The sequence below is a fragment of the Anopheles darlingi genome, chromosome 2 (genome assembly GCF_943734745.1).
Source record: "Anopheles darlingi chromosome 2, idAnoDarlMG_H_01, whole genome shotgun sequence".
In the NCBI taxonomy this organism is placed as follows: domain Eukaryota; kingdom Metazoa; phylum Arthropoda; class Insecta; order Diptera; family Culicidae; genus Anopheles; species Anopheles darlingi.
The window spans coordinates 66,067,646-66,093,556 of record NC_064874.1 but is presented as its reverse complement, the minus strand read 5'-3'; the positions used below and the strand labels follow the sequence as shown (position 1 = coordinate 66,093,556).

Here is a 25,911-nt window from a genome sequence, read left to right as displayed (position 1 = left end):
GCGCGTTCGCTTTCCTCTTCTGCCCAGCAGCGGTGGGGTGGCCGTGTGCGCGCGCTCCCGTCGTCGTCGTCGTCGTTCTCGGGTGGCGACCTAGAAGGCGCTGGCCCGTCGTCACCGAGAACCCCCAGAGAAGCAAAGCGAATCCTACGCACGCACGCGGCGGGACTCGCTTTTGATCCGGGCGTTTCTCAGGTGTGCGTGAGAACAGGACGAAAGCACGTGAGTGTGTATGGGTGCGATTGGCGGTTGGTTGGCGCGCGCGCTGCTGAAACGAGGCTGATGCTGGACGGTGGCCACGGTTGTTGCAACCAACAATGACGATGACGATGATGATGATGATATGTCGATGTCAGCGATGATGCAGCAGCAGGTCGGCCGCGCACAAGGAACGCTGTCGCAGCGCCAATTTCGACACAAAAACACGCGCCCTTTGGCGCGGGGCGAGCGAAGCGAAATATGCTTTTTATGCTACCCCCTTTTTGCGCCTGTGCTCGAGCTGCGCGCTAGGGCGCTCACTTGCCAGCCCTCTTTTTCCCGCTAATTCACACACAGGCTTTCGAGCGCGCGCTCTCACTCACTCTTGCGGCTTGCTTGCGCCCCTTCTCTGTCACTCACACGCGCACGCAACGGAACGGAACGAAACCGAGTGCGTCGCCTTCTCGACGACACTGCCTGCCTACTCGCTCGCACTGCTGCCCGGGCAACGACGGCGACGGCGACGGCAACGACGACGACGGCACCGACGGCTAGAGAGAGGGAGCGAGAACGAGGACGCGCGGACGGCGGCGTCGGTAGCGACGACGGCAGCAGCGACGGCGGCGACGACGACGGTGGGGCGTGTGCGAAGAAAAATTCCCCGTGCGACTGGCGAGTGTGAAAAAACACGCAAATTTTCCTACTTCCAAGGTCCGCCAGGCGGTCCAACGGGACCGAAAACACGACCCGCACGATTCTACTGCATTTCGATGGCGGTCACGGTCACGCACTCTGTCACGAAAGGAAGAAAACGAATTTCTAACTTTGTCCCAGGAGCGTGGTTTTACAGAAATTCACGCGATTCCGGAACAATCCGCCATTTTGACGTCTCAGAAAACTGCTCGAACTGCAGCCAAAAAAACTACTGGAACTGCAGGAACTGCGGTTTCGGAACACGGCAGGTGCGGTTTTCGTTTTTTGCAACTTTCGACTCCTGGACCCGTTTATAACTGTGATGAACGAAGCGTTTATTAAAAGAAAAGTCCTCAAAAATCAATGAAATCTTACTGATGGAGCAATTTAAAGTATTCCAAAGTGTAGTTTCTGCTAAAATAAAGTCATTTTATGTATATTTACTGAATTATCGAAGCATATTGCGGGTATTTGGTGTTTTTCAAGCACGCTTGGAAAACGTATTCAGCGACCCAGATAGCATTTTTGCGAAACGCTTCCGATTCTCGCGAAACGCTTCAACTGGAAATTATTTTAAAAAGTATTTTGCTAAAAAATTAAGCTTATTTGCCCCTTTAATCGGTGTCCTTGACATGCAACATGACCTTGTGAGGGATCAGAGTTCTTTGCTTTAGCTGCGTCTGGCAAATGTTCTTAAAAAACATTTGATTTTGTCGTGACGGGCAAGCAATCGAAGACTCGTGCGATCGTCTGTTAAAAGTAGCTGATAAAGGAATTATGAAAAATTAATCTCGTTCTGGAATACTAAGATATACCGTAGTGCTGAATGGAAGAGCTGGGTGTGAGCTTCGGCGACTCGCCGCACTTGGAATGCATTGTGGAGCACTTTACGAACACTCAAGCTAGTTTTAGATGGTTAAGGATATCATGCGCAACATAAAACTTTTGCCATGTTTTTCCTAACTGTACCAGGACTCTCAATCCAGGAACAGAATCTCGAAAAACGTCCGTAACGTAATTTTTGAACTATGGTTTTGCTGTTGGGCCGTAGTGTTTTTGCTGTTGAGGCGAATATTTTTGCTCTACCCAGTGAACATTTTTGAGTGACCGCCCCATCGAATATTTTTAACCGTCCTCGTAGACAGCGGTGGAAAGGTGTAGAAGAGATTGTGTGCCACGTTTGAGTTATTTAAAATCGCGACTCCAATACATGGCTCCATTCGTGTCTCGGAGGGATCGGTGGTGTTTTGCGGTTATTTTTATTTGAGCAGAAGACCGCCGACCGAAAAAGTACTGGGTCAAAAACGAGTGACTTTGCTCACTGGGTGTGCTGAGTGCCTCTTCTTGCTGTTGTTCTTCTCCATTTTGTGTTTACGATCGAGGAGGGCGTGCGCGTGCATCGCTCGTGGTGTTTAAATATTTTCACGGCACCAGCGAACCAATAGACGACGGATTCTGTGGTGAACTCTTCCCAATCATCACCCAAATCGTCTCAAAACCCGTGTTCAACTGTGTGGTTTGTTGTGCGTCCGGTTTGTCCGGTTCGGTAAAGAACGTTCAAGCAGCAGCAAGACTCGCGCGGCCGAAATCGAGTGAAAGATGATAAAATTTAGTGCGTAAAGTATGTACAACGTTTACGTGCTAGTTTGTGCAGTTAGTTGACCTTGACTGAGGTGTGGTTTTCCTTGAGTTTTCCGTCGATTTCGGGTGCTCGGCCGAACACAAAAAGAATCCAAAATCCTCTAGTTCTTGGCGAGATTTTCTGAAAAGCGTGATAAGTGAGTGTGCGTGCGTGCGTGCGTCCGCGCGTGTGTGTGCGCTGTTCTCTGGTGCGTGAATTTTGTTCTCGCGCGAGGAGCCCAGCGTGTGTTGCTGCACCAGGACACACATCCTTGGCATCATCCTTGGCAACGACCTTTTCCTTTCGGAGCGGCCACATCCTCCGGGGCCTGGTGTGACTCCGTCGTGTCTCGAAAATGGAAAATTCTTGAGCCAACAGCAGCAGCAGCAGCGGCCGCGCGACCGAGAATTGAGATGCTGCGCGCGCGTGTGTGCGTTTGTGTGTGTGGGCATGTGTGTGCGTCGAGCATAAAATCATGAAAATTCTGATGATCAAAGCAGCAGTCGGTAGCGGGATTTGAAATTTCAAAACCGTAGAAGGCAACGACGCCAGCGAATTGACCAGAGAAAAACCGTCCTCGGTAGGAAAAATCCGGCAAATTCGGTGCTGGTGTTAGTGCTGTGCTCGGGTGTGTGTTATTGTGGGCCCCCGGGGGAAAAGTGGAAATCCGGTGTGTTCGGGGTTGGGTCCGAAGAAAGTGCCAAAAAAAGTTTGTGACCCCGCGCGCGCGGTCCATCTTCTAGTGAGAAAGTGCGTGCGGCTATTCGGCGGTTCTCGACGCGTGAAATTCGGCCCTGGAAACGGAGAAAAGCGTCGCATTGGATTGAATTTTTCGTTGATCGTCGGCTGGATATTTTTAGCAGCATGGAGCACCTCACCACCACCAAGCTTCAACGAAAATAGTTGTCAACCTCAGCCACCTCCATCGAAACGGTTCGCAGTTTCTTAAAAGGTAAGCTGCCGGAGAATGTTACGTGGGGTGCGGCGGGGGAGGGCGTAAATTCCTATGATTTCATCCTGGCCTCGTCGCGAAAACAGATGGTTTGGCGAAAAACGGTCACGGACGGATTTCGCTCGGTGGTCGTGTGCGAGTGTCCTTTATTATGATTTGATGCTCCTGCGAGAGAGAGAGAAAGCGAGAAAGAGAGAGAGAGGCAGGATATGCAACGAGAACAACGGTCGCTATGCTCACTAGATGCTCTATGCTCGCGATGATGAGCGGCTCTCCCTGTGGCTACACGAACACACCCAAAAGGGTCGTGTTTCGGGGAAGGGGTCAAAGGTTAGCCGTTCGGTCGTCAGCACATTTCCCGAGTTCGGCTTGCGAGCAAGGATTTTCATGAAACCATGAAACCGGTCCTTCGCTCAGCATCATCTTCAGAATGCTAAGCACAGCACTTCAAACATGGGCCAGCGAGAACCAAACGCACACGCACACTCCCCGGGCATGTTCAATGTTGTTTCGGGTTGACCTCATTCCCGAGTTCCAGCTCCGATGTGCTCTGGCCTCTGGTTGTGTTAATCGTCGTTTTTTGCGTTCTTCCGGGAGCCATCAATCATCGATAACGCGCTCCAGGAGCAGCCAGGAACAGTGGCTTGATAACATCATCCCTTTTTGGGTGCGGGACTTGATGTCACAAGGAAGGGGGCAAAAGACAATCTAATTCTTATTCTAATTTATTGCCGATACTTCACGGGCAATCCGATCTGGGTGTCATCGTTCCGGGACGGGACGTGAACGCCTGGAAGCGGAAATGGCCATCCCTGGACCGCGTGATAACCTTCGCTGCTTCATGCCCTACCGGGGCTCCACCTTATCAGCACCAGCTGCCTTTAGTTTGACGGATCTCGGGAACCATCCCCGGAGTATTTGCTTATGGAGTCTCTTGGAGCTTGCCAGCAATTAGCTTATCGCCGTCGACGGAAGGAGGTGTGAATTGAAGGGCTAATGAGAGTCCGTTCGATTGGAGGGGAGCATCCATCTTTTCAGGCCAAGAGTTCTGATCTGATCGTTTCTTTTTAGCGAATCCAAGCTGCCAGCAATCAGCTGTTCACAGGCCGGTCGAGTGACGCTTTCCTTCCGGCACATCCTCGGGTACGATGTAGCTCGTCTCATAATCAACACAAACTGCGGACGCTGCCAGTCGACCAAACTGTTTACGTTGTTACGCCCGTGGACCGGTAGAAGCACGAACCACGAAGGAACATCGTCTGGCGCACGGTGTAGGGCTAATTAGTCGCTTCAGACGCCTTACCACACCGCCCAGACGCCACTGCACTGACCGGCCGTGGGCAACGATGATTAACGTGACTAATTAGAGCGAGATCGGCGGGAGTCACGCACGCCGCGATACGGCTCGAGATTTCGGTCTCGACTTGGTCCAGGGAAAGGAGGTGCAGAAGCAACCCCCCCCTTCCTCCCCAATCCAAACAAGAGCTTCATAATCGGCGCCCCCGCCTAAGGAGCCTGTTTAGGGCTACGGATGTGCCCGCCGTTTAGTGAGGTAACGCGGCCTCTCCCGGCAAGCTCAGGCTGGTCAAGTGGTGGACCAATAAATGGGGCCGGTGGCCTGTCTGGCCGGTCTGTGTAAGCCTGCGCAAACCTGCTTCGCTGCGTAATTAAATGGACTCTAGAGAGATAGGAGAGACTAGGTTGGCCACCAGACAGGCAGGCAGGCAGACAAGGCAGGTGCCCACGACATCGCGAATGGGCGCGATGGTTGCTGTCCATTTATTGCCGCGACAAAGCCATCCATTTGGGACGCGAGCCCCAATCCGATTACCTTCCTCGGGCTTAAGTGAACACCGATGGTCACGATGGAATTGAACTCGATTGAGCCACCTATCGGCACCTTCCGATTGGGGCAGGATGGACGGACGGTTCCGGCGGGTCGCTTCGCGTTGGCGTTGCGCTGTGGCGAGCCTTCTTGCCGTGGCGACCGGCTAGCGCACTCCAGGGATGATTATTATTAATAGGCTCGCCATTTTTTGCCCCGTCGAAGATGGTGTGGAGGCACGGTGACGGTGGGTTTGCGCTAATGCACCCGTGAAGACGATGGCCAGCCAGCCAGCCAGCCAGCTCGTTCTCTAGTGTTTTATCCGCCCTGCGGAGTGTGCGTGTGCGTGACGCGCTCGCGAAGCAATCGAAATCAATTGCCAACAGCCGCAGGGGGTCGTCTAGCTATTAAATCAGAAGATTATGCACGATCAATTGAAAGGCATCACGACGATGTATGCCATTGCTTGATTCCCTGATCCCGCGCGCTAATAGCCGCTAGCATCGTTTAAGGAAGTGACCTCGGCAGTGTTGTGGAGATCTCCGGGAATTGGCATCTACGCATCAACCAACAGCATCACAACTCCGATTCCCGGGTTTTGCAATAAATCTAGGTGATCCCCGTTATGCCAACCGTGTTATGAAAGTGCTGCTCGCTACATATATCAGCATATCTGTCAGGCGCGATTAATGATCGGCGCGCGAGCATCGAGCGAGGGATCGCGATTACACGGGAAAGCCATTCATCATACGCTTCTGCAAAGCGGTGAGAGGGTGGCTACAGGCTATGAAGGATCTCCCAAAATCCTCTTGGGAACCACCTTCCCCGTGAGCGGCGAACTGTTGGCGGATAAACGGATGAAAAGATGCATCCCGTCGACGACAGCTCACAGATGGAAGCGGTTGGTGCTGCATTTAAATCCGTTATATGCACGCAACGGCAGCAGCAGCACCCTTATGCGCTGCCATTATGCAACCGGCCTGGTCAGAGGGCCCCTTCTTATAAACAGCACACACACACACTCACAACAGGACAGGCTGGTTCTGGCACAATGCTGCTGCCGGTGGTCTGATGGTGATGTATGCAAATTGTGCGTAACAATGGAAAGTGCATCGATGCCAAAGGGTTCGGTGGTCGTCGGTTGGCTGAACACAGACAAAGCAAGCAGCAGAAGGGAAGAAACAAAAAAGAGAAGAAGGAAACGCACTTCGCCTGCCACGCCAGAGCCGTGTGCGCGCGCGGTGAAAGCGAATGCAGCGAAACGTAAAACCCAAAAACAAAAAAAAAGACACCGAGGGGAGAACGCGGTTCGGTCGATGTAACCGTGGCTTCGCGTATGCGGCGTCGTCGTGCAGCAGGGTGCACCGGTACTGGATGTAATGAGGGAAGAGCATAATGTTAACGACGTTCAGTGTCGCCGTGTCCGGATAGAGACGCTTGTTGTTGTTGTTGCACCAGAAGACATTGTCGATCGATAACGAAGGTGAAAAACGGACAAGGAAAAAACTGATAAAACGCGAAGCGAATTCCAAGTATTTTATTGAATGTCCGGGGGAATGGACCACCTGGTCACGAGGTCCTGCACCTGGAACTGTGTTCGTTCTGTAAGATAAAATTACTTTTCACTGTCCCTTATCGTTGCAACCACTTGACACCAGCCTTCGGAATCGTAGCAGCTGTACTTCTCTATCGACGAGACTTCTCACTCCCGGATGGAACTGGATGCATTCCAGATTTCGTTTCTTCAATCGATCCATCCTTAGCACAGAGGGGCCCACGTTGCCCGGGATGCCGGAATCATCGTCATCGTCCTACGCGACCACTCCGCTCCGCCGCTTCTCGTTTCGGATTCGGAATGTGATTTGCAAGGAGAGGCGCATCTAGGCTAGGGGTTATTGATGGGTAACATCTCGAGCAATCGAGAAGACTCGAGACACGGGATGTGAGGCTGCTGGTGGACGAGCCTCTAACTCCCGTTGGCCCCCCACGAAAGGGGAACAAGTGCAGTGTTGTAGCTGCCTCTCTCTCTTCAACAACTGGCGCACTTTTGCAATATGTCATTTTGATTTATTTGTCTCCTACCCTGTTGAGGATGTCGTGTGTCCTCCCGGTAGGTCGGTCGGTCGGTCGGTCTGTTACTGACTTCCAGCGAGGGCTTTCTCTATTGCAAAGTCAATCTGCCGATTCCTGGTGGGCGCGATCGAAGGTGTATTTGGATTGTTTTTTCTTCTCTGCAGTAGAATGCATTCCTTCTCGTGTTTGGTGTTCGGCTGGAAACATGAGCTCGATGAGTTCGATCTTTTGAATGTCAGGAGAGCGAGAAGAAAGAATCTTGTTTCCTATTCCACGTTCTCATTTCATTTGAAATTGTGACTCATTTGTCCACACTCTCCGGCAGCACTTCATCCAAAGATTAGGCCCGGTCTCGATTCCTTCCTCCTTCTTCTCTGCCTACAGCCGGGAATCAATTTCAACGGCCACGCGCAGCATCACCTCTCTGCATTGGAACATTAATTCTCCTCTTCTAATCGCTTCTCGCTCCGACGCACGACGCGGATCGATCGACACCAACCTGAACCAACAACAACAGTAACAGACCATTTCGTGGGCACCACGTTCGTCTTGGCGTGAGACGCCGAGTAGTGTCTGGATGCTTGGAGGAGCCAGCATAGCATTCAGATGCACGCGCGCGCGCGAAGGTGGCACATGCAGCATAAATAAATAAACGCTGCCTAAAACAATGCCATCCCATCCCATCCTTCTTCTTCGCCACCTCTATCTCTTCATGGTCGAATTGTTTGAACCTCGAGTGTCCGCGATGCTATGCTGCTCGATGGCGTCGAACCGTTTGACCCCTTCTTCTTGCTGTGTACCGCTTGCTGTGTGTCTGCTTCTGCATGCGATCTCCATACCTACAGACACACACATTCTCGATCATTCGATTTCGTGTGTTTTGGGGAAGTTCTCCTCTCAGCATCTCGCTAGACCGTGGTGAGATGGCGATGGCCTTTCCCTTCTTTAGCTTGAGTTCGAGGTCTTTCGATCACATGCTGATCTATGCTCTGATGGTGATGCTGCTGCTGCTGCTCGAATACACCATCTGAAAGACGATACCAACCAACGGGTTTTAAACGCGAGATATTTTACGCACCACACTCTCTCTTGTCTTGTCTTGTTGCCTTGGATTTTGTGTTTTAGCTTTCGAAATGATTTTCTTCGTTATCGTGAAGCATTTAAACAATGCCAATGCCGTCGCGCGGCTTAGAATATGTCAGGCCAATTCGTCATTCCAACGAGAGCGCCCCCGTCCATCGTCGTTGCCCGTCGATAGGCAACTCCTTCCTAAACCCCAAACTATAGCAGGCATGCCGGTGCCGGTAACTTAATCTTCTGCGAACGACCAACACACACACGCGCGCGCTCTTGAGATGTCTCATCGATCAGCGTCGGATCAGCTTGGATCTTAAATCGTTCCCCAGGCACAGGCCTCTCTGTCTCCCCCCCCCCCCCCATCTGGTCTGGTCGGATGCTAAGTCAAACAAACTGTCTCCACGACGCTGAAGACGATCCACGATTCATCGCTGGCTCCACTTTAGCGCATAATGGGCGCTGGTGGTTAGCTGTCGCGAAGCTGGCCTCGCAATCCGCTGACAGGACCGCTCGAGAACTTGATATCGTTTCCAATCGCGGGCCACAGTCAAATGCATATCGCGGTTGGAATGGAATCGTAATATACGAGGACGCATCAGCCGTGTTGGCGTGTTGGCAGCATCGGCTAATGCATCGCGACCGCGTGCGCGCGCGCGCACATACAGACGACGGAGAATTGAATGTTTATGCCCTCCACTCCGCCTTTGGAGGCCGCGCGCTTGGCTTGGATGGTCGAAGGACAGCCCTGAGCTGGTTTTAAACCCGCGCGATGGGCGATCGGATAGTGTCATGATCGGATGCCTCGGTCTGCTGTTGCTGCTGCTGTTGCTGTTGCTGCTGATGGTCCAATCGTGTTCTGGTGGGTGGTGGTACTGGTGAGGGTGCTACCCAACCAACCCGCCCATTCAATGCACTTGATGATTCGCGTTTAGGCGGAGACCGATTCGATGCGCGCCTCGTTCTCCACGTTGCATCATCATCATCGTCGTCGTCGTCGTTGCAAACAGAGGACAGACCTTCCTGCGGCGTATGCGTCCTCCTTCTTCGGTGTGAGCTGATGCGTGTCGTTTCATTTAATCAACCGATCCCGTGGCCAACAATTCAACGGAAAGATAAACACTCGGACTCGGACACGGGGGTGACATCGAGCAGAGAGAGAGAGAGGTCCATGACCATCTCGCACACACGCTAATGAGCATTATAAGATGCATCGCACGTCACCGTGCACACGACGGGGCCTGTGTTGTGATCCTTGCCGTTCGTTATGCTAACATATGCGACCGGCATAAGGTGTAGATAGACCTCCTTCCCCTCCTTAGCCTTAATACCGCGTGCAATAGAACACAACATCCGAAACATGATTTACGCGGATATTCGGATTACGGAAGCGCGTGAGGGAGAGAGGCGCGAGCAGCAAGTTCACGATCTCCGATCGCCCCTTGGAAGTGTCTTGGAGTACCCAGCTCCATTACCGGGGCTCCTTAGTATACGATTTATGCTTCAACCTCTTAGCGGTTATCGCAGCAGTTGACCTGAAACGATTAAACTCAATCCATTGACGGGGGACCGGTCTTTGGTGTCCGGTCACTACTGGCACTTGTAGTGGTCCCCCCCGGGAGTTGCTGATTATGTATGAACTCGATCCCTTCCCCCACTCTACGATCGGAGCAGCTGATCGCGTGTGTGTGTGTGCGTGTGCGCGCTTGCACCGGGAGCTCATGTTTGGAGTTTGTTCATCGAAAGCAATAATCGTAAAATGGGTTAAAATACGGTCAACCAGCTCGCTTGGTGTCGTGTATCCGGTGTGTCCGTCCGGTGTAACAAGGAGGGACGGGGATGGAAGGAGGGGGTCCACGCACGCATATTCTCCCGGTTTTCTTTAACAGTTTTTGTTTCATTTTGCGCAAAAAGGAATTCTGCTTAGAGAGTGGATGGTGTTGTGCTCTCTTGCTAATGGCAACCGGATCATGGCGAATCATAAATAGCAGCAGCTGACCACCGCAATGAGGTTTACTGCTTGCCATCCCTTGTGTTTCGTGTGCGTGCTTTGAGGCCGTCCGGCACATCGACAAGAAGCTGTTGTTCGGCGGCGCGATTTATCTCTTTCAATTTCGCGGGGGGATTTATTTTTTTCGAAGCCAAAACCACGAAACGCCAACGTATTGCGTGTGTTGCGTTGCGTTGCGTTGCGTAGAGAACAATTAGCAGCCACGCCACGCTACCCCGATTAGACGCTACACTACGATAAATCGTTCTTTTCTGCGGTGCGTGTGTGCAAAATTAGAAGAAAAAACCATGCCCGGGATAGCAACAGAGAGAGAGAGATGGAGGAGATTCTGTCCTTTCGCGCGTCACTAATGAGTCCTCCACACATGCCCCCGGGCCGGAACATCATGGTTTGTCATTAGGCAATTAATGGTGACCAACGCCCATACGCGTGTGTGTGTGTGTGTTTGGACTTCGATGATTCTCTCTGAACCCTCACCGAGAAGAACGGTTTGGGAGAGTAATGGGATACATTCGCGGCAAAGGTTAATTAAGACATTTGTGCGCCGCGGATATGGTCCAGCACTCCCAGGCGTTCGGGGTCCTCCACTCCTCGGTAAAACAAGGGTTGGACCATATGTTAGCACTCCAGCAACAGTAGCAGCAGCAGCAACGAAGCGATTAAAGTCTCTTCTCCTTGTTTCGACTGGAGCGGCGTCGGGATACATGATTGCGATACCGAGACCCTCCTTCGCCTTCCAATCTGACACCCCCCTCGGGATCCGAATCCAAGGAATATCGACAAAATTGCGTGAAATCACACTCCACACGTACGCCTTTTTAGACAAATTTGGTCTTAAAATGGGCCCCCCCTCCCCCCCTTCGTCTTCTTCTTTAACCGACTAATTATCTACCAACCCTCTTCTGATTTTCTTTTCACTTAATTTATGCTTCATCCCGTGCGTCGTTCATATGCGTTCATATATGGTGTGTGAGCCAGCCAGCATTAGCGTCAAAGCTAAATGCTTCTTCTCTCGTAGCTTTCGGCTCGAGGCGGCGCATGCTTTTTCGAATAATTATCGTCGATTATTCGCGCGGTTATGCTGGTTTGTCTGTCTGTCTGTCGGTCGGTCGGTCGGGTCGGCTTCAAATTAGCAACGTAGTTAAAAAGGTTTGTCTGCCATGCCGGTCTGGCATGCTCCTCTCGAGCTGCTCTACGCATGCCAGGGCTAGGCCAGGGCTGCTAGGTGCTAGGCGGCTTTACGTCACTGGCCCACAGTCGCTCTTGGAGTAATCTGCTTCGAAATTCCATCTCAACAACCATGATCTAGAGGGCTGACCATTGGACGAGCGGGGGCTCTCTTGGCGAGTGCAGAGACCTCTTTCGCTCGTTCGCTCGCTCGCTGTCCTGCTGTGCACGGCGTGGTGGAATTTTATGGCGAGCAAGGTGCGCACACCAAGAAATGGTACCCTCCACCTTTTTCGTCTCCCATTAAAGGAGACCACGGAATAGGGTGTGTGTGTGTGGTAGACGGGGGTAGAGCTGGCTAGCTGGCATGTAAACACACTGTTGTTGAAGCAATAGAGAGAGCGCCCGTCTCCCTCCCCGGTGAAGGAATTGGAAGCGCGAATCGCCACAACGAAAGGCATTCCAAACGTCCAACTGTGCACCTTGCCATGGGTTTGGAGTTTTGATTTGAGGCTGGCTGGATGGCGTGCGAGGGGGAGGTTGTATTATTCCCCCTCCCTTGAACATTTTAGGGTGGGTGGTTGGGTTGGATTGGATTGGAAACTTTGAAATTCCTTCGAGGATTACACGACGATCGTTGTGTGCGCTCTCTGTTGTGTGTGTTTTGATCAATTTTCTTTGATTTTCCTCCCCTCACGGCACGGCACAATACTGGAAGGTCTATTTGGGGTGAAATGGTTAGACACCCCGCGTCTTGAGCGTCTTGAGACGATACGTGGTGCACCTTCACCCCACCATCATCCTCCCAGAGGCACTTACCAGCAGCATGGTTATGCCTTTCCACTCCCTGGAACGGCCATCTTTTGCAGGCAAACAAGCAGCTCAACTTTGCCTCAAGTCAATTCCGTTCGTGTAGAAATGAGGAGGAAACACGCTCCTGTTCCTGTTCCTGTCAGGCAGAGCATTGTGTTCGGGTACACGTGGACATGGACCACCACCACCACCACCACCATATCCGATGATAAAGTTTTGTGCGATGTTGCCCTTCCCTTCCGCGCAAAACTCCCAACATTCTCAGTAGGCCTCGAGGGTAAAATCTAGGTCACGAGAATGGGGAATAGAAGCACAGAATGCGGCAAACTTTGGCGGCGAACGATGGCGGCAGGTTTCGCCAAAATAACCCAAATTCTCCATTTTCTCGGACTGTTTTGTGAACGAGAACGAGAACGAGGCAGCTGCAAGTCGACGTTGCCCCGAAGCAAAAGCGTAAATTCTCGTTTGTTGAATTTTCCGGAAAACCATGCCCCGATCTCATCTGGAGCGAGTTAAAGGGAGCGAACTGCGAAATGAAATGAAAATATGAGGGAAATCGAAATTCGAAATGAATGTCCTAGGAGCGAGTATTCCCTCTCCTTTGCTTTCTCCTCTTTTAGGGCATAAGCAGCAAGTCTTTCAACTGCTACGTCCTCTTCATAAACTCCGCCAGCAAAAGCATCGAATCGAAAGCGCTGCTACAGCACTAAGCCATATGTGGTCAAGGTTCTCCAACGGTTCTGTGGCCGTGTTTGACCCAAGGATGGGGAGAGGTGGCAATGCATTTAGAAACGCTCTTAGCCCCCTGTGGACATCGTTTTGTTCTCCGCGAACGTGCAGCAACATACAGTAGTTACGGGGGCCGCCCGGGTGCATCCCGATACGCACCGTTGAGTTCGCTGCGAGTGTTGCGTTCCATGCTTCAGCCAGCCAGCATATTTATACCACCAAGACCAAGAAGAAGAAGACCCCCATCGCTGGTAGCAGCAGGGCACATCCGGCGTCGCCAGAAGATGCATGCTGCCGGGGAGATCGGACATTGGGAGGTTTCGTTTTTCGATTTGGTCTGGCCACACAACCTGGGCCCCTCTACTTCGATGATTGTCGTTCGTTTGCATGCGTGCGTGCGTGTGTGTGGGGCGCTCATACTGCCTTTATCTGGCGGTTGGCAGCACGGGCCACCACCACACGGCTAGTGACGAATGTTTTACTGTTCCGGTCTGGTGCGTTCTGGTGGCGTTTTGTGCTGCTGGTCCGTTTTTATGCTGCCACCAGCAGCAAGGAATGGCGGCAGCATCAGCATCAGTTGCCAAGCAGAAGAGCGCCACTCTCTTTGTTTCTGTGGCTCTCGTTGCGCGAAGGTGACTCTAATGTCGCCTTTCGGGGAGGAGGTGGTTAGATTCAACAAATCCCCCATCTCATATGTTTCGCTTTGTGTGTGTCTCGCTGTAGAGACCTCGAAATTTTATAAATATATTGCCTTCAAATGAATAAGCAATTTGTTTGTCGTAATAAATTGTTTTTCTGTTTCGTGCGCGCGCTCTCCGACTCCGACTCTCAGCGTTTCCTTTTTTCGCATTTTTTTTCTTCATCTTGTGGTTGCTTCTTTGTTCTTCTGCCTTTCGTGCACCTTTTTCGTGTCAGTTGACACTACCGCGAATCGCGCGCCTCACGTGACCGTAAGAAATGCTGCGGTGAATATGCAAATCGTGCCTTTTCGCTAGGTTCGCCCCTGGCCACCTGGCCACTAGCGTAGCGTCCCCAAAAAGGTATGATGCTGGTGCTGTGGTGTCGATTGGTGGCCGCTCAGAATGTTTACGGATTTCAGCACGTCGTTGCGCTGACGATGATCGTTACAAGCCGGAACGATGTGGTGATCCACCAAACACATAAAAAACCCAGCGCACTCGGGGCTTGTCCGCTCGCGCGCCATTTGCAGCCATGGAATGGGATGTACAAACATCGGCCAAAGCACCGTACCTTCCGGCAATGCAATGAATCAAAATATTATTTCTCGGCCTCAGCGGACTAATAACAAAATGTATTAATGTATCCTTGAAGTGGCAGGGATTAGCATTTCGAGTCCGAGTGCTCCAGCGTGCGTTCTGTTGTGCCTAGTGGTTAAATGACTTGCTTATCGGGGCGTAATAAACCCATCAATTGGTTCGATTTCTTTTTTATCAACCAATATCTGGCTGGCCAATGCTAGGGGATTTAGGAAATCCGGTTGGATTATTAGTCATACGAGGGTGGATGATGTGGCGAACGATTAAAGTGATAATCAGTTGCTACTGCTACTGCACACGCACACACACACACTACAGCTGTGTCATAAAATTCGCAGTGATTTTGCTTTTTGTCATTTCTCGCGGTAACCTGTTCTTCTAGGGGGAAACCCTATGTGTCAGCCTGAGCGCGAAATGGTTTGTTTTACAATTAAAAACATTCAATCGTGATGATCTCACTGTGTCGTGTGGTGGGTCGAGAATGTTTGTTCGATTCATCTTACACTCCAAAGTGATCAATTGTCACCCAGGTGTATGCATTCATTTGTGATGTTGGTTTTATAATAGAAGATATCGATAAGTGATTGTGCATTAGGATGACTATGTCATATCGTCCAATACGCACTTGGAAGCTGCTGTTTATAGCTATTTGTTCTTGTTGTTTTCATTTTAAATTACTATAACAACCATGTTGTTGTACATACTTTTTCCACATAACTTCTTTCTCCATAACTTTGTGTTTCTACAAATAATATTTCATTTCATTTACTTTAATATGTTTAAAAATGTTTTCAATATATCGGAGGCCTTATACTTTTATGTATTCCGGTAAATTTCACTTGTCAAAAGCGGTACCGGTGAGCGGATGGATTCATGATACGTCACACAAAATGCCCGAAACTTCCGACAGCTGCTTGAATAACGGCAGAAATAACTTGCGGATAAAATGGGGCTATTATTTTCATTCGAAAATACATTGTCAAAGCGTGCCTGAAAACGTCACAAATTGAATATCAACCTGCAGTTTGTATGGTTAAAAAAAAGGTGACCACATGAGGTCGCAAGCAAGCTGTATGCACATTAATGCACCTTGCACCTTTTCGGGGGGTTTGCTGCATCTCTTGAAACGCGCGACACATCATCAGCGCGCGCGCGCGTCACCTTCGCGAGTCGCGTGCAGCACCCTTTCCATCAGGCCATCGTTAGGTCGCTCACCTCTTTCACTTGCTATCAGCAAGAGGTGGCGCACGGTGGCGCTTGTGCTGACAGCTGCGCGCCTCGAAGGCTGCCATGACGACCACCCTTAGCACTCAGCGCCATATGTTTCACCCATTCGCGCGAGGGGCCACCGCCCGCCCGACCGGCCCAGTATCAGTTTGTTGTGGTTGCCCGCAACTGTTCAAACACATGGAACGTGCTTCCCTCCCGGCACAGCAACCGGTATACGACACGGTGAGGTCTCGCTGATGCCTGGGGAAGGGAGTTCTTATAAAAATGGGGAAATTGGAGTTATCGGCCGTTGCTCGATTGTGACAGAAGCGGTGAGACCGGGCTCTCGCTTCGTTTCGTACGTGACATGGGCTTTTTTGGAGAAGTTTTTATTTTGTTTAGTGGTTTTTATTTGTACGCCGCTCTTCCTATCACCAGGTAGCATTAGACGCGACCCCTTGTTGCTTTGTTGCTCTGTCGGTCGCTTCCGGGTTAAATTATTCTCCTGGCTTAGCGCGTATGGAGTGAGAAAAAGGGTACCAGAGGAACAGCCGCAGTAGCGGCAGCTGGTGACCTTAAAGTGGGTCAACATGGAACCATATTGGCTTTGGCCACCAGCACACACCCATTCCGATCCACGTTTCGTTCTCGCGGCGATGCCATGTACGATGATGCTCCGGATCGGTTCATTCACGCCGATAGTTACGTCGCTCAAACACACATAGACTAGTCGCGCGCCGGTGTGTGATTCAGAATGGAGAATACGGCCTACCCTAGCTGCTGCTGCTACTGCGCGCCATTTTGAATTCGGTGACATACAAGTGACCCGTATACCGGGCAAGTAGCAACCCCTTCCTGGCGTTTCACATTCCTAGTAGCACACGATGATGATGATGGTGGGTGGGTGTTGTTGTTGCTGCTGCTGCTGCTGCTGGCGGTGACAGCTACTAGCGAGTGCCATTCAATGCGTGCTCGCGAGTCGCGATGCGAGGTGTGACCGGCTGTCAATGGTCACTGGACACGCAATGCGTGTCTATTCGCACCAGAGAAACGTTTGAAGCAGCTTTTGCGGGGGAGGGATTTAGGGTGTAGTCCCCACGATAGAACTCCTCTCAACTCTGTGGATGTGGGAATGTTAGGGATCGCGCTGAAGAGGGTGTCCTCCGCGTGTGTGTTTGTGTCGATCCGAAGTTCTAGTTCGAACTCTTCGTTCCAAACTGTGTTGGAAACCGTTCGAATCCCCGGGAGAGTCACTCGGCCTGTGAAGGTGATGGTGAACTGATTTGATTACATCCCAAATTAGCATATTAATGCCTTCCACCACCGGTCCAGTCCAGGCCTGGAGCGGTTACGTTACGTTGTTGTCCAATTTTCAATGCTGTGCTGCGGTGACGACCACGACCACGACGCATTTGGAACCGGTTCCGGTCCGGTCGATGTCGACTTCAACTGCCAATGGAACTGCCCTTCGCCAGTCAGGGTCAGTTGGCGTTAGTAGGAATGCTCCGCTGGCATGGCTGGGAGGGAGCACGCGCGCCCAGCATCGACAGGAGAATGGCGCTTTTTTGGGGCATTTTCGGTGAGCCAACGACCTTAGGATTTTATGAGCAAATGCCTCCAGCACTTGCTCTTAAACGATGTATCCAATTTGAAGGTAGCTCTCCACCGGAGTCGGAGTCGTTTTCTGAGGGTGAAGGTCTCGATACTGTGTCCGATGCGGGTTAAATAATTCCCCTTTGCGCTCGATCTCCTCGGACCTCGTACGCACACAACGATGACTATTTTAATAAAGATACATGACGCGTGCGTACCTCAAAAGTGATCTCATACCGCGCTCTATGGCACGGTATGAATCATATACGGTTATCCGGGGAATACAATGGACCGTCAGATAACCGATTGGTCATGGTGGCTTGTGCTTCCAGACTTTATTGTTAGTTCACCGCTGTGCAAGGGATGAACAGACCTCCTGGGACTGTTAGTCCAGTGTAATTAGGTCTCTCTATTGTGTTCCCGTAGTGAGCGGTGGTAGTCGAGATGATGCGCCTTTAAGTAACTCATCATCATGATGAGCGATGCCGATCCCTCAAAATAGGGCCAAACTGTTTTAGGCTATCGAAAGCGGCCACTTTATGCCGCATCTAATGGCCCAACCTAAAGACAATGATTGACGTGCGATCTTTGCGCGCTCATCTTGTTGCTCGCTTAGCCCGTTTTTCTTTCGTCTAGCCATTCTATTTGGCCCCAAAAACTAGAGCTTCGAGGATGGAGTGTGCCGCTTGAAAACACTGAAACATCAATTTTCGGTTTTCAGCACCAGCAGCAGCAGCAACATAATCGGTTCCGGGCTTTATTTTTGTTGCTCTCCGTGGTGTTTTTGCACCTTTTATTTCGAGGATCGGCTTCCTTCCGCTGCCTCTTACTCGCCCCCTAAGTTTAACGATGGTTTTGCGTGAAGGAAGCGCGAGCCGGCACCTCGTTACCGAACCATTAAACACTTGCTCTTGCTAGGCGCGCCCTAGTTGTTGCTGCTGCTGCTTGGTCTACTTCTGCACTATTTCCACTCGGCTCGGAAGCTAATTTTCACCGAAACTAAACCCCTAACGAACCGAATGATTTCGGTTCGGTAAAGGTGTTTTCAAGGTGGGCGCATGGTTGCTTGCGTGTGCGCTTCATGCCCTTGCCTTGCATCTTCCTGCTTGTGCTTCCAGTGTTTCAAATGATCCGCGAACCGCATCAACTGCCAGCTCGCTCTGGTGGTGCGTGCTGAATGGAAAATCAAACAGAAAACGGGCACCAGTCCAGTCCAGTCAATGTGTGCACGGGAAGCACTCGCTTTAAACATCAATTTGTTCGGCCTCAGTACGTTTTCGACGTTTTTTCTTTTGCGGCTTCACTTGCCTCCCGTTTCAAGTGCCATCCGAGTGGGGGTCGAGGGTGTGTTGTTTAGAGGAGAAGAGGCCACCCCGAAAGCAAAGTCCCCTCGGCATCTAGTTTGCTCAACTCTAAGTCAACACGGCATTGTCGAGAAGAAGGTGGAGGAGGGAAGAGAATGGCACACATAAATGGGTCATTAAAGGTACGCGATCCTCCGAATCCACGATCCGGTTTGGTCGTCCGATTATGGGCTGAGAGGAGAGGAAGGGAATCGAGGGAAGAAGGAGGTTGGATTTTATTTTTCGCTCATCGTTAGACCGACCAAACAACGACGACAGGTTTGTGGACGATCGTGTTTCAGCATTTGTTTTTTTTTCAATTTTCAAAGACATTCAGACCTTCTCGTTCCCTTCAGAACCACGCGAACGCAACGAAGGATTCACGAAATGATGTCTTATTAGCGAATCGCGATGTATAAAAGCTATTATTTGTCATAGCCCCCCGGGTATATGCTGTTATGTTTGGGCTGTCACGCATCCCCACACCACGAAACGACCAAATCTCCTACGCATTCGACCATTTTGGGTCGACCACCACCTCGAAACACACACTTATGACAGCGGACATCCCACTTGTACGACGGGGTCGAACCTGTTGCAGAATGCGAAAGTTTCGCGAAAGTGGCGGATGTGACGGATGTGTGCGGTGTGTGTGGCCGGCATACAAATTTGATTGATAAATTATCGACCATCAATCATCAGCGACCGGGATCACCGGAGAAGCACGTCAAGTGCCAGTGCCGAGCCCAAGTGGAATTTAATTATTTCCTCCCGGTCAGTCTGGCTCGGTTGATCAAGGGCCATCGTGTCCCGTTCGCCAATCATTGAATTATTGATTAGAAATGGTTCTGTATGAGGTTCTGCTAGGGCTTTGGAAGGTAGCGGTAGCATTCTTTTCTCGATCGTCTCAAGCGGTTATTAAGGTTCGAGAGGAAACAGATTGAATCAGGTGATTAGGGCTACGAAAAAAGGTTTTGTGTTACGCAATTTGTGGAAAAGATTTGAGGATTCTGATAGCATGAAAGCATATTTCGTTCGAAGGTATAGCTGATATATTCCTGACACGAATATTTGATTTTTTATTTGAATTTTGGATAAATGATCTTCCCTTACTTGAGTGGAACAAGTAAATTTGAACAACAAACGAGAGCAGAAGAGTCTAGTTAAATTTCATGAGGAGCATGAGGTGGAATATTTGTTTCGATAGGACTTTGCATATTGTCGCTTTTCAAATTGCTCCAAAAAATTGCATAATCGTAGTTTGTAAGGAGATTAATCCTGTAAATGCTGAAATCTAAATAAAAGTTTCAGTAATAAGATTAGATGATTTCGAGACGAAACTAAATTTAGTATCCAGACATGCAAGTACATAGTTCGTAGTAAAAGATAAAGGACGCTCAGTTTATCTAAACTGCAAAACTGAAAAACAGTCCTACAATTAATAAAATATCTCACTGCATCTAACTCCTAGCTCATCGAACTATAGAAAAGAAATGCTTTTCTAAGTCACACCACGCTCTTCATGTCCGGTTTGTTTTTCGCATTCCGGATTCGCTACTTGCACGACAAGCAACCAATGTAGCGATGCATTCGGTACCATCGGACAAGCTGGTAATGCAACGAGAAAGAGCAAGAAATGAAAGATGATAGCAAATTTACCACACACCCAATGCGCGACACCAACCTCTTGATCGTACGTACGACTCAGCCAGTCTTGTCTGGCGCCAAATCCAAAGACATCCTAACGATGTGTCGTTAGCGGTAATTTAGCCCGGGTCTTATGGCGCGGGGGTGAAAGCCGAGGACGCAGAGCAGTCTTAAGCATATTTGTCGCGAAAGCAAACAACGGTAACGAGCGAGCGATCCTGGACGGTGGGGCACCCTCCTCGCTTGGGCAAACAAATGAACACAAAAAAGGAGCTTCAAACCAACCCCTCCCCCTCCCACGCCTTTGCACCGTTGCATTATTAATTTGGTTGGCAGGCTTCGCAGGCGACATTAAGGGCTGGTGACATAAGTGGTAAACCCGCCGTGGTTTGTCAACCGACCAGAGAGTGTGTGTGTGTGTTTGCTTTGCTGTGCTTTGCTTTAGTCGCTGCTTGCTAAATCCGATTATGGCATTACTGTTAACCGTTCTTATACTGAACTTCCTTTTCCCGTTTTTTCTCTTTCTCTCGTTGTAGGTAAGCCGTTGCTTGCACAGCACACAACTGACGGTGACCGCACCCAATGTTCAGCGCGATGACGTACCATTTGAATTCGTGAATTATGACACGCAACGACACCGGCAGCAGCACACTCACTCACCGAAAGCTTCCATTGTTTCCTATGGGGCTGCACATGTGACAGGATTGCCGTTCGGTTGAGTGCATGCACACCGCATACCGGAGGCCAATTCGTGCCAATATGAAATTGATTATCGACGGATTGATATGTGACATCAGTGCATTCCCATTTCGGGGGGTTCCCTTGACGATGCGTACCCCGATGCATTCCAGCAACAGCACATCGCGTTGGAGAGGATAGCAAGCGAAATATTTAATTTGTTTTCCGATACGCCATCGGCAGCTCCTCTTTCAAATTGATTTGACTGAGTGGCAAGTGCGCCACAACAGCGCTTTGCACGTTCACCACAGCCACCCCGTTAACGGTATGCCGGTGTGGCATCAACCATTCGGCTTCATGGTGGTCATGCAGGTGGTAGCGGGAAATATTTTATAACTTTTCACTTCCTTTGGTGGAAATTGGATTTTCGGTTCCCCTTCCTGGCTGGCTAGCTGACCGGCAGTGTGCCGCGCTCCGCAGCATGAGCCCGGACCATTAAATTGGTTGCCATTTTATTGCGAAGCTCACGATTGCGCAATCTGATACCCTGGTGGCAAGTGTGGTGCGAAAGAGCATGATGAGGGTTGTGAGAGGAAACCGTGGCCGAGGGATTTTTGGGACGGTCCGCCAAGACACCGAGCGAGAGATGATCGCGAGGATAATCACACTAAAAGCATTATAATTGCGGTGGCTCCCGGTAAGCCATTTTTTTGGGGTTTTTTTTTGTGGGTAGCAAGAGGGGAGGTTTCGCGCCTGTGAGCTTTCGTTCTCCAGACACCAGACTCCTACCTGCTACCAGCTGCCTCGAGGCTGAGCCATTTATTATTGCTGCTTGCTTTGCTCCTCGCCGTCTCGTCGAGCGTCTTGCGAAAGAGTAGCAGAGAAAGCGATGCGAAAGGGAAGGTGCCGGGGCTGGAGCGAGGCGAATGATTCGCGCTTCCTGTTTTCCGGATTTCCGTCCATTTAACCAACTCCGAACCCGTGGTATGATTCGAAACGTACCACCAGCACCAACCGACTTACGCATCGATGGCCATGGAAGCGATTTCGGATTGATTGAACGTTCTTTTTCCTCGGTTCACATCGAATAAAAAAAAACCTCCGAGAATACGGAACAAGAATTGGCACATAAAATGGCAACAATTGCGCCTCAAATTGCCATTCGTTGTTCCGCAAATTGTGGCGAATTGTGGAGGCTAGATGAAATGGTTGGTCGCGGCAGCTGGCGTTGATCGGTTATGGTTGGCTGGCTGGCTGGCTGGCCGCTCGGTCGCTCACTCGCTTATTCTAGCAAGTTCCGCTGGCTTGGTCACCCCGCGGCAGATTGTAATCTTGTTCCCGGGACAGTGGCCGCGAGTTTCGGAATCAGCAGCAGCACCACCAGCACCACCAGCACCAGCACCAGATCAGGGGGTTCTCTGACACTTTGTTGAACCTGGGACAAATGAGTTATTCAAATGTAAAACGTCGAAACGTCAGGCCACCCCGGGCTCACCTATCTGTACTCCGCATCATCCATCATGCACCCTTTTGCTGCCAAGTCGCGGTGCGAGATTCGTTCCAGCATCGCGTCGTTCCAAGCGAAAAGTGTAGCAATCTGTCGAGCCGGAGACCAAACTCTGAGGCCGACGCTGAGCTCTAGCTTCCGGGGTCTTCCGGGGTCTTGCAAAGAATAATGCAATAATACCCCCCCAACGTCGCTCACCATGCTCAGCATCATCAAGCCTCAGCAACATAACTTTCTCTCCCGTAACTGCTGTACAAGATGTTTATTAACACCGGATCCCGCACTCCTGCTCCTCCCGGTTTAGAAGGGTATGCAGTGGGTTTTTGTGTTCCAATGCAACATGATTTAAATATGTTTCTTGCATGCACACAGCAGCACAGGCAGCATCCACCGGACCGGAGCGTTCCGAATCGAATCGGGCATATCGCGCATCGTACATACAAGCAATCATTCAGCTCTTAACCGAACTACGTCGGCCGAGGTTCGTCAGACCGCGGCTGCACTAATTGGTTTCTGGCTTGCTGGCCTCGTGCTAGCCCGTCGTATGCTGGAGTTGGTGGTCCGATGACTCATGTGGCGTATCCAATGGGTGCAAGCACCATGGAGAAAGAAAGACGAAAGGGCTCAACGTTTAACGGCCGATCGTGCTACTAGTCCGCAAGTCGATGCTGAGTGTGCTCGCTTTACTCGCGACAGTAAAATCAGTAGCCACCAGGGCGGCTGGCATCCGATTCGATGGTCGAGCGCTCACCGCTGCGGGTGATCATCAACCGGGGTTTAAATCTAAAGGGAACGCTTCCTGATCTCCGGCTAGCTAACAAGCGTATGCATAAGGACCTTGGACGAGAAGCAATGAAGTGGCGAGCTCCAGGCGAGCTCTCCTTAGCAGACTAATAAATGTCATTGAGCGGGGCGCGGGTCACTTCTCGACATTCGTAATCAGTGACCGACCCAGAAAGCTGATTTGTGGATCGGTCCCGCTCCCCCGCCCCCGGTAATTATGAGCGTTAGAAATGGTTTTGAGAAATAGACTTCCGGTCGAGGGGTCCGAGTATAATTAAACAAAATTATGGTTCGCGCACCTTCTCGCCCGTCTCTCCGTAAGATCATCGAGAACGAACTCCAAATCCGGAGCGACGAAGACGCCGGGAAAAACAAATATTTGCCCCAGAGAATGAAATGGGAGGACTGGTCCCGAGGCCCATAATTAATGGCACCGCTTGTCGGGTGCTATGGGGTTCGCGGAGAGGGGTTCCGCTAGAACATCGAACTTCCCACGAAAGTAATCGGTACCAGTTAGATTCGTCCGATGAAGAAACCGGACTCGAGGACCACTCTCAGAGGTGTGTGTGTTCTGGTGTTGTGTTAATCTTAGCGACCCAAGAGTGCCTCGAATGGCTGACATGGTCAAGATAAGTAAAGATAAAACAGAGACACCTTGTTGTTCCTGCAGCTGCAAAACTGACCGGGACATCGGGTTGAACCTGCTCTCGAGCGAAAGATTCCGTTAAATGCATCCGCTCCATCCATTCCTTCCTGGGAGCTCCATGAAACTCCACGGGAAATGGATGACATCTCATTCCGAGTCGCCGTGCCACTCTCGGCAGGGCGGGCATGCAAATGCAAATTCAAAACTTGCTTATCCACCGCGTACGCGTTGTTGTATCCGTGGCTGCGGTAGCCCGGGGGCCTCTCGCATCGTTCATTCTGTCTTGAGGGATGCGAAATCGTTTTCCAAAGACCCGGGTATATACCAAAACGGGGCAAGCTGATGAGAAACCTGCATCTTCTCTGGTAGGTGGTATAGTGGGGTCTAGTCTACCTGGAGTGCAGTTATGATGTTTGATCTTTCTCTCTCTCTTTCATTCTCTATCTTTCAGTTGGTCTTGAGTTAAGGAAACGTTGGTGTGCTGAAACCCTTTCAAGGGTGCAGCCGAAAAGAGAAGATGGGGTTGCGCGGCATTTCATCCCAAGCTATCAATCCATCATATCCCTTCGCGGCACCATACATCGCCACTGACATTCATTCATTCATGGGAATGGTGCATCGGTGGACGGCGGAGAACGGTACCTGACGTACACACAACAGGCTGGCCAGTCGGAGATGGGTTGTTTGTACAGTTTGCATCCTTCAGGGGCAACTGCAACTACTGGCTGGCATCGCGGCGGATCCACCCCATACCCGGGATGGTAGGAGGCCTCATTGATGGTGGAAGGCGTTGAGTCGCCGTCGTCGTGGTCGTTGAGACGTCGAGACGTCGGGGGGCTTCTTGAAGAGAAATGCAATTTCACTGAAGAACCCCTCCCATCCCCAGTCCTTCGATGGAAGCTGCTCCGTTCCACGGAACTGTCGGCCTTTTATCCACTGCATGGTGATCTTGACGGGCTCCTTAGGCACGCATTGTGATGGTGTGGGGGGTAGGGCCACTCGGCATCTCGAGTGTTTCTTTTTCTTCGCTCACTGCCGGAGATGCCAACGCAGAATGGAGTCTTCAAAGACGTCGTCGTCACCATCATCGTCGGTTTGCGTCGGTCTGAAGATAGCAATCGCTGCAACCGGCAAATGATGTGCAACGATGTTGAGTGCGGGCAACGACGGTAGCTGTGGTGCTGCTGCCGCTAGACGGCAGGTCGTCTACGGTGTCTCGCGCGGCACGTTTTACCGCGCTAAATAGCCGCACTGGTGATTTATCAACCATTACAAGGTTGTGCTTAATCACTTCTAATGTTCTGGCGTTAACAAAAGAAATATTGAAATTATGTTTTGCTACGGATGCGCATGCTTTGTTGTGATAAGAAAACGACTCAACGGATTATGATTTGCACCTGCCATCGTCGTCGTTCGTCAGGTGCAATCGAGCCTTTCGACCGTTGGTAGCTCGCAGGCTTCTGGTCTCTGGCAGGTCTTGCAAATTCTCTTTTCTCACGCTAACCGCAAGATCAACGGCACAAGTGACACACGGGAGGAGGAAGGTTTCAAGAGCCCGCGCATGGGTTGCGGTTTTTGCCAGCTCCTGCCATGTCTTGAGATTTCGTCAAATCCCTCCCGAAGTCATGTTTAATTAGCTCGTTCAGCCGATTGGCAGTCGATCGGCCGGCAGTCCGTCCGTAAAGGGCGGGTTCTCGGGTTACAAGACCGCGAGGCGTTGCCACCGATCGACGAACTGCTGGACCGCTCGCTCTACTCCACTCCACTCACCCTCCGTGGTCGGATTAGCCGATAATATGCTGTGTCTTTGTGATGCAAGAGGGCTTTCGTAGCTTTCCTCGCCATTGCACCTGACCACCTACCAACTTGGTCGGTGCGCACCCGGCCAGTGTTTGACATTTGCCGCGCAAAACGAGAACGCCCTGCCCTGCAATTATGCTGCGATCGAGGCCGCATTCAGTCACGTTGCGCTGGAATTGTTGCGCACCAAGCAGCAACCGAAACCGCCCTGATTGGTGGTGCGCCGCGAAACCACAATCTCGAAATCGATCGGACCGGGTTGATCGTTAGGATAT

The 25,911-nt window shown here is 50.9% G+C and overlaps 2 protein-coding genes across 6 annotated transcripts in view; one reads left to right on the top strand and one right to left on the bottom strand.

The window, feature by feature from the left end:
• Positions 1-1,085, bottom strand: part of LOC125950254 (uncharacterized) — a 16,443-nt gene extending 15,358 nt beyond the window's left edge. Inside the window, exon 1 of one of the 2 annotated variants that reach the window (XM_049678064.1) lies at positions 1-1,085. This exon is cut by the window's left edge and continues 693 nt beyond it. The gene's annotated coding sequence lies outside the window, so the exon portion shown is untranslated. The other variant, XM_049678065.1, reaches the window with a different exon arrangement.
• A 1,185-nt stretch (positions 1,086-2,270) lies between these two features.
• The window catches only part of LOC125950670 (GTPase-activating protein CdGAPr), a 78,737-nt gene continuing 55,096 nt past the window's right edge, over positions 2,271-25,911 (top strand). For all 4 annotated transcript variants that reach the window (XM_049678864.1, XM_049678865.1, XM_049678863.1 and 1 more), the window contains exon 1: positions 2,271-3,461. The gene's annotated coding sequence lies outside the window, so the exon portion shown is untranslated. The remainder of the gene's footprint in view (positions 3,462-25,911) is intronic.